This window comes from Pelmatolapia mariae, linkage group LG10_11, assembly GCF_036321145.2.
Source record: "Pelmatolapia mariae isolate MD_Pm_ZW linkage group LG10_11, Pm_UMD_F_2, whole genome shotgun sequence".
In the NCBI taxonomy this organism is placed as follows: domain Eukaryota; kingdom Metazoa; phylum Chordata; class Actinopteri; order Cichliformes; family Cichlidae; genus Pelmatolapia; species Pelmatolapia mariae.
In genome coordinates, this window is record NC_086236.1 from 38,097,651 (window position 1) to 38,108,615 (window position 10,965).

A 10,965-nucleotide genomic window follows, 5' to 3' on the forward strand; every position below is an offset into this window, starting at 1 on the left:
GTTCCTCTTCAAGATTTTATCCCTATTGCATTCAATAAACACAGTCCGAGTACTCACAGCCCTGCCCATCGTCTATCATGTCGGCCAGCCTTGTGGAATTTTGAACAGCTGTAGCCGCTTCTTGTTCTTCGATAAGCCAGGTCAGAGCCAGCTCCAATCAGCCAGAACTCTGTTATCGTGGTTCCGAATTGGTAGATGTCGTTCAATGTCTTAAGTCGAGAGTGTCGCCAGACACACGACGCAACCGACCATCGAGTATCCGGCAGCAAACGTCTCTGGAGGACAATCGGGCTCTCCCAAGCCCAGGAGTTTGTCAGTTTCATTAAGGGACCAGTTGATCAAATCCATAATTCTTCTTTAGGGTTTTAGAGAACAAGTCTGGGAGACTCTCTTAGGGTTAGACAATAAGCGAGACTATACAAAAGACCTGAGAAGCCGAGCAGGAATGATAAGGGAGAGGGAAAGAGAGAAGGAGAAAGTGCGACCGCCTCCGTCAAGAGCCAAGAAAAAAAAAAAGAAACAGAGGATGCCGCTTCTCCAGATAAGGCACACAAACCTCGCTTGGCCTTTGGAAATGCTTATCTGGACAAAGAAGAAGACCTCTGGTCTTCTGTGTTATGGTCAAATGAAACAAAAATTGAATTGTTTTGTCACAATTATGTTTCCTTCATTTGGTGAAAAAGGAGAAGCCTTCAACCCAAAGAACACCATCCCCACTGTCAAACATGGTGGTGGGAACCTAATGCTTTGGGGGTGTTTTCCAGCCATTGGACCAGGGAACCTAATCACAGTAAATGGGACCATTAAAAGAGCAATACATGAAGATTCTCAATGACAACACCAGGCAGTCTGCAGAGGAACTTGGCCTTGGGCACCAGTGGATATTTCAGCACGACAATGACCCAAAACACATAGCTGAAGTAGTGAAGAAATGGTTAGGAGACAAAAACATTAACATTTTGCAGTGGCTCAGCCAGAGTCCTGACTTGAATCCAACTGAGAATCTGTGGAGGGAGCTAAAGATCAGGGTGGTGGCAAGAAGACCCTCCAACTTGAAAGATTTGGAGCTCATTGCTAAAGACGAGTGGGCAAAAATTCCTGTGGAGACATGCAAAAAGCTGTTCTGTAATTATAGGAATTGTTTAATTGCTGTAATAGCCAATAAAGGCTTATCTATAGGTTACTGTGAAGGGTATGAATAATTCTGGAAATAAAACGTTTTGCTCAAATGTCAATAAAAACTGAGAAATTTTTTTCCCCACAATGATGCCTCTTGTACATCGTCTTATTATCTTTTGGGAAATGCCTGTGTCATTTCTGGTCAAAAAAAAAAACACTTGCTGGCTGAATAAAAGTAACTTTAAGTCAAAATATGCCAGGGGTATGAATAATTATGGGCTTGACTGTCTCTCTCTCTCTCTCACTCATATATAGACATATATAAACATTAGGGGTGCAACGATACACAAAATTCACGGTTCGGTTCGATACTTTGGTGTCACGGTTCGATATTTTTTCGATACAAAAAAATGTTCATGCCTTTTAAATTTGTCATTTATTAAAATTATAAATATATATTTTAACTCAAAAGTACAGTTTTTAAATTTAATGTTGCTGAAACAACAAAATAATAAAAAATAAATAAATCTATCTGATCGAGAAATCACTCATCTTTGGAAAAGAGAGTTTATTACAGAGAAATGGCTCTTTCCAAAATAAAAGCTATACTATACACTTCTTCTGGGGTATATTCTCAGCAGCATATTAAACATATCAGGTCCCCATAAGGAGAATCATGTGCTAACGGCTGTCTAAATGACACGGGTAAAGTTTGTAGCATGCGTGCTTGTTGTTTTTGTCTGCTTCCACTTGTCTTTGCACTAGGATAATGTCGGCGTAGATGTGCAGTCATATTTGTTGTGTTCCCACTAGTGCTGTCAGCATTAATCTCGTTAAAATGACATTAACGCCATAACACGGCAAATCTCCGTTAACGAGTTACCGCGGATCGCCCCGTGCGTGGGGCTGGACGGCGTCAACACGTTAACAAGCTAACTGCGCTAACGCACTAGTTCCCACCAATTGAGCATTGCGTGGCACATCCGACATACTGTTTTACTTTTGTCCATGACGCGCTTACCATCAGGGTCATACTTCACATGAAGACCAAGATAGTTCCAAACGCCAGATCTGAATGAGGGTGGGGGAGGTTCAATTTGCTATGTTGCAACGAGCTTAGTAGTCGAACGCAGATCCACTGAGCGCTCAACACAGACAGCATCATCAGAAGAAAAGCTGATAAAATAAATAAAAAATTTTGTATTGTTCGATACATATGCGTACCGAACCGAAAGCACTGTATCGAACGGTTCAATATCGATACGAGTATTGTTGCACCCCTAATATATATATATATATAAAACACCCATCTCGCCCCTGCGGGCGGTTTATCCTTCAAGCTCGGGTCTACCAGAGGCCTGGGAGCTTGAGGGTCCTGCGCAGTATCTTAGCTGTTCCCAGGACTGTGCTCTTCTGGACAGAGATCTCCGATGTTGTTCCCGGGATCTGCTGGAGCCACTCGCCTATCTTGGGAGTCGCTGCACCTAGTGCTCCGATTACCACGGGGACCACCGTTACCTTCACCCTCCACATCCTCTGGAGCTCTTCTCTGAGCCCTTGGTATTTCTCCAGCTTCTCGTGTTCCTTCTTCCTGATGTTGCTGTAATTCGGAACTGCTACATCGATCACTACAGCCGTCTTCTTCTGTTTGTCTACCACCACTATGTCCGGTTGGTTAGCCACCACCATTTTGTCCGTCTGTATCTGGAAGTCCCACAGGATCTTAGCTCGGTCATTCTCCATCACCCTTGGGGGCATCTCCCATTTTGACCTCGGGACTTCCAGGTTATACTCGGCACAGATGTTCCTGTACACTATGCCGGCCACTTGGTTATGGCGTTCCATGTATGCCTTGCCTGCTAGCATCTTGCATCCTGCTGTCATGTGCTGGATTGTCTCTGGGGCATCTTTACACAGCCTGCACCTGGGGTCTTGCCTGGTGTGACAGACCCCAGCCTCTATGGATCTTGTACTCAGAGCTTGTTCTTGTGCTGCCATGATTAGTGCCTCTGTGCTGTCTTCATATATATATATATATATATATATATATATATATATATATATATATATATATACACACACATATATAATGTATGTGGTGTTGAGTGTAAGGTGGGTGTATTTATAAATAAAGAGGAGAAAAAAGGAGAAAAGGAAAAGAGAGAGAGGAAAAGAGGCAGGTTGTTTGGAATGTCAAAGAATGAAAAGTTGGGGACAAGAAAAAAATGTTTTTAAAGAGAGTACAGACAGACCACTATAGCTAAGGCAGCCAAGGACAAAAGAGGGATACAAACAGTAGTAACAGATGAACAAACAATTTTAACCCTAACAATACAATTTTTCAACTCCATTGAACTGCATGAGAGGAAACGGCTTCTACTGCATTCCTGAGAGAATGAGTGACAAAAATATGACATGATGAGAACTGAGAAGGATAATAGAGAGGCGAGAAGGGTGGGACAGAAGAAAAAATGAAGAGAACTAAAAAAAGATTTTGGACAGTTGACAAAATAAGAGATTTGCATTTTCAAAACAAAAGCAAAATCTAGAACTGATTCAGGTCAGCAGTTCCTCTTTGCTCTATCACAAGAGGAAGGACAGGGAATAAAAGCAAACAAGGGCTGGTAATAAAAAGAGCTACTAATGCACAAAATGAAAAGAGGAATTGTTTCTGAACAGTTCAGTGCTTTGCTATTACCTTAAACTGTTGCAGTAGGAACTTTGGATTACTTTGAAAAGGGGCAGCTGAAAGACAGCGAGAGGGAGATCCAGACCAAAAAAGGTGTTGAGTCAGAGTTGGAGAAACTGCAGGCTTAACAGACGCACGGCTATGGGAAGAGAAGAAAAAGGAGAGACCCCGACAGACATTCAGGCATCTGACAGACATACAAGCGAGGGAGAGTGTAAGTGACAGTAAACTGAGGGAGGGATAGAGAACATGATAAAAAAAGAGGATGTCTGTATGAAAACCTTTGCTCATGTTCTGTGATCAAGCAGAACAGCAGGAAAGGAAAGGCAATTGAGGAGGGGTTTGGAGTAGAATTAGGTCGTGATCTGGAGAAAGCCGACTGTTACTATAGACATAATTTTAAAGAGTCAAACGGGAGAAACTGCAAACTCTGAAGATTTAAAGTGATTTAAAGTTGCTTTAAATCCAAGTCATGGACATCAGGGCTTCACTACAGCACTAAAACAAACAACCAAGCCCTCACCCCTGGGAAAAATGTCAGCAGGGCCTGACCTAGGTGCATCTGATCTGACAGAGGGCCACCGGACCACAGGACCTGTTGGACTCCAAACACTGTTGGATCTACTGGTTGGCGTCTATCAGGAATTCTACTCTTCACCCTTCGCAAGGGAGAAGTATGTCTCTGGTTTTCTCCAGTGGGGTGAGTTCTTGCCTCTTGTTTTAGGTGCGTGTGATTAGGTATTTTATTTTGTATATAAAAGTATGTAATTAGCCAACTCCTCACAATTGCACCTTTATAATATCTCTAAATATTACTCTGCTGGACATTATATGCTTCTTGGCAACCATTTTGTGTTGCTCTTAGTCTCTCATTCACTTGTACTTGTGCTGTTTAAGAGCTACATTTCAGAACAGAAAACCAGAACTTTACTTATTATTCATTAATGGATGGACATACAAGTATGACTCACGTCCACTGGTGTAAATATGTGTAACTTAGAATCCACATTCTTCCCCTCTGAAACAGTTAAGCTTCATTCGAATATAATTCACTGGTCATAGAATCTGTAGTTTAGATGTAGCAGCAGGCTGTGGAATTGAAGTATAATAAAACTGCCAATGATTTTTACTAGATATAGGATATAAATATTTACAGAACAGGGATCATGCATGGAAAACCTTCAAACATAGTAGCAAAGTGGGGCATAATCTATGGAATTTTTTATTATCTGTGTAAATAAGTTTGATGGAATCATACTTATATACATTATGATTCAATCATACTGGCAGTGAGCGCCACAAAAACAGCAACTGACCTCAGTTGGGTTAAAGGCCTGGCAGGGGACCTCAAAGGAGGAAATACAACATCTGATGAAGTCTACACTTCAGGCAGTCATTGACTGGAAATGAATTTCATCCAAGTATTAAATGCAGTCCTCATGTTTAAAGTGGTTTGTTTGTCCAGTTACTTCAGAGCCTCTAAAATTATTGGAAAGCAGCTACAGTTAACCTTGAATTCAAGCTAAAGGTCTATGCAAAAGTTGGTTTATTGTGCAAGTATATATGGCTCTATGTATGTGATTTAGCTATTGTGATAAAACAGAGCAAATGTTCTAATATAGACACTAAAATAACCACCAACTGACTGCTGTGGGAAATAAATGTAGGAGAGGCTATAATAAATTTTTTTAGATTTTGTCTTTAACGACTTTCTCACCTGCCACTTCAACATGCTGTTTATTCCTGACAGATTTGATTTACATTTTCCAGGGATTGATGCTATGAAAACACTGGGCAAAACTGCTCTAAAAGTAGCTGTGCAGGATATGTGCACAGAATGTTAGAAGTAAATGAGGGCTACATGACTGAAGAGGACTAACTGTAACTGTAACATTTGGGTTGTGACACCCTTTGTAGTTAAAAGCAACAAAGGGTGTCACAAAGACAAACTTCTCTGCTGACTTTTGGCAATCCCTTATGAATTCACTGTCACCCCAAGGATGGTTGAACAGGCAATAGGTCGCCAAGAATACAGTGATTTAATACCAGATATAATGATATAATCCCACAGAGAGAATCACAGCTTACATATAAAAGCTGCTTTTTGTGTTCGTCTTTTGATTTTGCATCCCCTCTTTCTTCCTCATTATTGACACAATTGACCCATACATGTGACTGGCTATAAGTATACCAACTGTGTTTTCCAGTAGGGTGGAGAAGCTATCATCTCTTCAGTGACGTGACATTCCAAATTTAACACAACATGTGTTCAAGAATGAGGATCTGGTTTCAGGAAACCACCTGATCAACAGTCAAGCAGATTTCTGTTTTTAGCTGGACTTAAGAGTGTGAACGTCACAAGAAACAATCTTGCTTCACACAGGTGGAAGACTCATGGGCATCACAGCTAAGGGGAAAATATTCAATTATTCTTTGCTGAGATGGTAGAGCATTATCAAGTATCTCTTTCAATAAAACAATTTTAATAGAAAACTAAAATGGTTAAGTACAATAATAGTTACTGTAGGCAGGAAGAAGTGTACAAAAGCACTAAAATATTACAGTAAAAATAACTTCTACAATTAAATCATTAACAAAAACATGCAAGTATATTTAGAAATTACTTAAAGTATTCAGAATTACACCACTGACTGCAAGAAAATAGTCCCTTTGAATTTCATGTAATTAAATAATTAGACAAGAATTAATACAGAATCAGTGTTTTAATTAGCTAAGCACTTCAGCTCTAATTCTACACATACAAATTATAATTTGTAGTTTATTTTGGATTTTTTGTTGCACTTTTCTGATTCTACATAACTAAACTGTAAATCAGGCATTCTCACAGCACAGATAATGATCTTTTTTTCTTATTATGGATAAATGACTAATTTATTGCTCTCCCTTCTGCTTAGTCTGCTGTACATTAGAGGTGCAAAAGTGCAATAGGAGGAAATGTCTGTGGAAGGGCAGCACAAAATGCAATTTAACTTGGCTCCTAGACCTCAGTCACACAGGCCTAGAGTCCGGTCAGTATTATATATATACACACACACACATTAACAAACCACATCAAACCAAGTTCTACAAAAGGAAAGTGTGTTTTCATAGTCCTCTTGTTCCATCTCTTTTTCTGTCTGGTTTGCTTATGGTGTCTTACCTCCCTACATGGCTACCTAAACAGAAGATGTCATTGATGGGTACCAAGCCAGTGTCAATATTTACAGGAATGAGCAATGACTCCATTACTACTTTTTCTTTTCTTTTCTCTTTGTTGTATACTCTTAAAATGTTATCTTAACAGCACTGGTCAACAGAAGTTTTAGTAGCAAAAACCATTTTAGTAGCAAATGCAAAATCCAATATAAAAATAAAAACATATTTTGGTGGCACTCTCTATTACAGCTCCAAAAATAGAAAAAGCTTGGTGTCAACCATGGTCGCCAAGCTGTCATCCCTGTTAGAGAACACCTTCCACCCCATGCAGGTCTTCTTGACAGCACTGAGCAACTCCTTCAGCGACAGGCTGTGGCAACCAGTGTGTCAAGGAGGGATTTAGGAGCTTGTTCCTTCCAATTGCTTCTTTACAATGACCCACAGCAGTACAATTACTGTATCTTTGTATCTCTCACACACATGCACATGATATTCTAATAACATCAGTGTCTGTTATTACTGTAGAATACTGTCACTTTTTGTTTAATATATTTAACGCCTGTTACGTTCCAGTGTAGGGGTACCGGAACGCAACATAAGGGTTAAAAGCAAAGTGACCCCGCTCTGGTTCCCAAAACCATACACAGAAGCCGATTTACAAGTTAAAGGTGGTTTATTGTGTCTAAACTGAAGCTTAACTCCAGGGAGAACAAACAAAACAAGCTTATTCAAAAATGGAGGTGCTATCTAAACCCTAGGTGAAACAAATACCAAACAAAAGACAAGTGCTACTCCTAACTGAATAAACAAGAGAAAACAGTACAGACAATAATAAGGCAGTTCACCCCGTCTGCTTCAGCACCCATTTACACGTGAAAAGTAATCTATTTACAAAGCTCAACAGTCCTTAGCAAGACATGTGCACAAAAGTCACAGAGTTTGGAGGCCAAGGACGGGTCTGCTGCTGCTGTCAGTTGCTGTCCCGAGACAACTGCTGGAGAGGGTTTTTCAAAACAGCCACTTGATCAGGAAGCCAATCAGCAGCCGTCAGCTCTCCAATCAGGAATGACCTGTAGACTTTTAAACACAGAACAAAAAACCAGCCACCGGGATTCAAATTATGGCCCGGACCATAACACGCCTTTAACACAAAGTGTGGAAACCACTGCAGTTAGACACATTCCTCAGGCTAAGGCAGTATGCTGCACAGTTTGGAGCTTGTTTTCAAGTGTATCAACTCTAGTCCAATGGACTGCTTTCAAACATATCCTGTTCAAAACATAACACATTTGCATTTATATAGCACTTTCCTAGTCTTAAAAATCACTTTGAGTGATTTTAGACCACAAGTCACAAGTTACATCCTTTTCCTTCTGGGTCAATTAAATGTTTTATCCAGTTGGGAGAGAGACATTTTTTCAGAGCCTTGGCGGTTATTAGCCTTGATAGAACTAGGTTATTTATTAGGTCATGTGCAGTGACTGTCCAAGGATCAGTGATGTGGATGACATGAAAATAATCTCTGAAAATAACAATCTCATTATATAAAATAAAAAGCATCAAAGCACCACAGGACTCTATTTATTACTTTTAGTCTACTAACCCAGAGAATTAGGCTTGTTGTTTTTTTAAATTAAATACATGAGGGTGACTTTTCACACTTTTGTGAAGTAACTTTGCAATAAGTTGTATATCTAAAACTGTTCTTTCTTCATCTAAAAAGTTTACACTGTACGTCTGTGTCACCCATATTCCTCTCTGGACCTGAGAATGAAACAAAAAATAATGGACTGGAAAACTTGCCTCTATTCATAAACGATAGCTGCTATTTTTAGTTGTAAAGACTGAGTCCAAATCTGACAGTTGCTATGCTGAAGAGGAACTCCATTTATGGAAAACAGAACAATGTTATGCTTAACAGCAAGGACACAGAACAGGGAGCAGTATGCGTACTCACAGTTTATAAGAGTCATCTGTGTTTTTTGGGAACCAGTTGGCCACATCTAAAAAAGAAAGCAATGCAAATTTCACATTTAGGGATATCGCCATTCACAAATATGTAAAAAGTGTACATACCTGATGGTATTCTGCTTAAGAATATTTGACTTGGGTCCAACTGGAATGTAATGGAATAGACTGTGAATTATATAGGAGTTTTCTAGTTCTACTAACTACCCCAAGCCATGTTACAAGCAAACATTCACGCATATTTATGCACCACTTTACTCTATTTACGCAGAGCCTTATCGTGGCACTCAGGTGTGTACCATACATACGCTATGAGTACCATACATGCTAAGAATCAACAAATCAACCCAAGATGCAGATTGTTGAGCTGTGAAAACAAGCCAGAGTATATGCAGGTCACTGTATGCTAGCACAAGGAGAATATGAAAATTTCACACAGAACAGTCTCAGCCAACTTAAACTCAGAGTTGTCTTACTGTGATAAGACCCCTGAACCAAACTGCTGACCACATGTCCATCTATTAACTTGTGTTTTTTGTTTGTTTGATTTATAACAGGTACGTTTAACTCCATCTTATGCTGTAGAAAGCAATTTGGTGGCATTATTTGTGTCCACTTGTCCCAGTACATCGAAAGGTTTTGAAAAGTCAGTGCTGAATTCTATGAATTTTCTTTTCTTTTATGATTTTGGTCTTGAATCACCACATATCATCTCACAAACAGGGACTCATTGTATATATACAGCAGACTTCAAATACAAGTTTGAGACCTACCCCATTCAGAAATACTTGGATGACACTTCCATTGTGGTGTGTATCAGGAATGGACTGGGGAGCTTTCAAAAACTTTCAGCAACTGAAGTCCCAAAAACAACCTCATATCTAAAGTCTCTAAGACGAAGGACATGATAGCAGATTTCTGAAGATTCAGGCCTCCTGCTGTCAAAGTTTTTAGGGTGGGCATAGAGGTGGTAACAAATATAAATATTTAAGTTTATACCTAGACAACAAACTAGACTGGTCCCTGGATACAGACAAACTATACAAAAGGGGGAAAATCACCTCTTTTTGTTAAGGAAACTAAGATCACTTGACATCTCTAGTAAACTGCTGCAGGTGTTCTGTCAGCCTGTGGTGACAAGTGTGCTGTTCTATGCCGCTTGGAGAGGAAGGATCAGAAAAGGCATGCAAAGAGACTGGACAAACTAGTGAGAAAAGTTGGCTCTGTAATTGGAGTCATACTGGACACACTGGGGAAGGTGTTGGAGAGATGCAATCTAAATATGTTAGAAGCCATCCTGAATAACTCTAATCACGAATATCTTTATGGAACAAAACATCCCATCATTACAAGAAGACTCTACTCTCTATAACGTAAAACAGACAAATGCAGAAAATAATTTGCCCCCACATTCATCAGGCTTTTTAACTCAAATACATATAGCAGATGAGCTATGTCAGACATGAATTTCCCATTGGAATCAGTAATTATTGTTATTCAGCTCATTCACAAGAAAAGAAAAGAAAGAAATCCATTCTGGGTTTTTATCAGTTAATTAGTTCATTTCCCTTCAGTCAAAACAAAACAAAACAAAGCAAAAAAATCACACACACAAAAACTCTACGCCAACCAGGAAGCAAAACAAGTATGAATCCCACAGAATACTCCATAATTCTGTCATGGTCTGCAGAAGCAGACTGTGAAGGAGGACCCAAGTGCAGACACAGAAGGAGACAGAAATCAGTTTAAACAGGAGAGCCATTCATTATGGCTGATTAAACATAAAATACAAAACGAGGCAAAACGAGGGAATGTTAGGGTGCCTGGGTCATCAACCCAGAGTTTTCAGTTTTAAATTATTATTGAACTTTGATTTTGCCATTATTTATCATTTCTAGTCTTTTGGTGTCTTTGTTAGAGTCTCTGCCTTCTGGTTTCAGTCTCTGTGTTCAATGGTTGCTCTGTCTCCCCTGTCAGCTGTATCCCCTTGTCAATTCCATGTGTCTGTGTTATGTTTCCTGTTTTACTTTGAA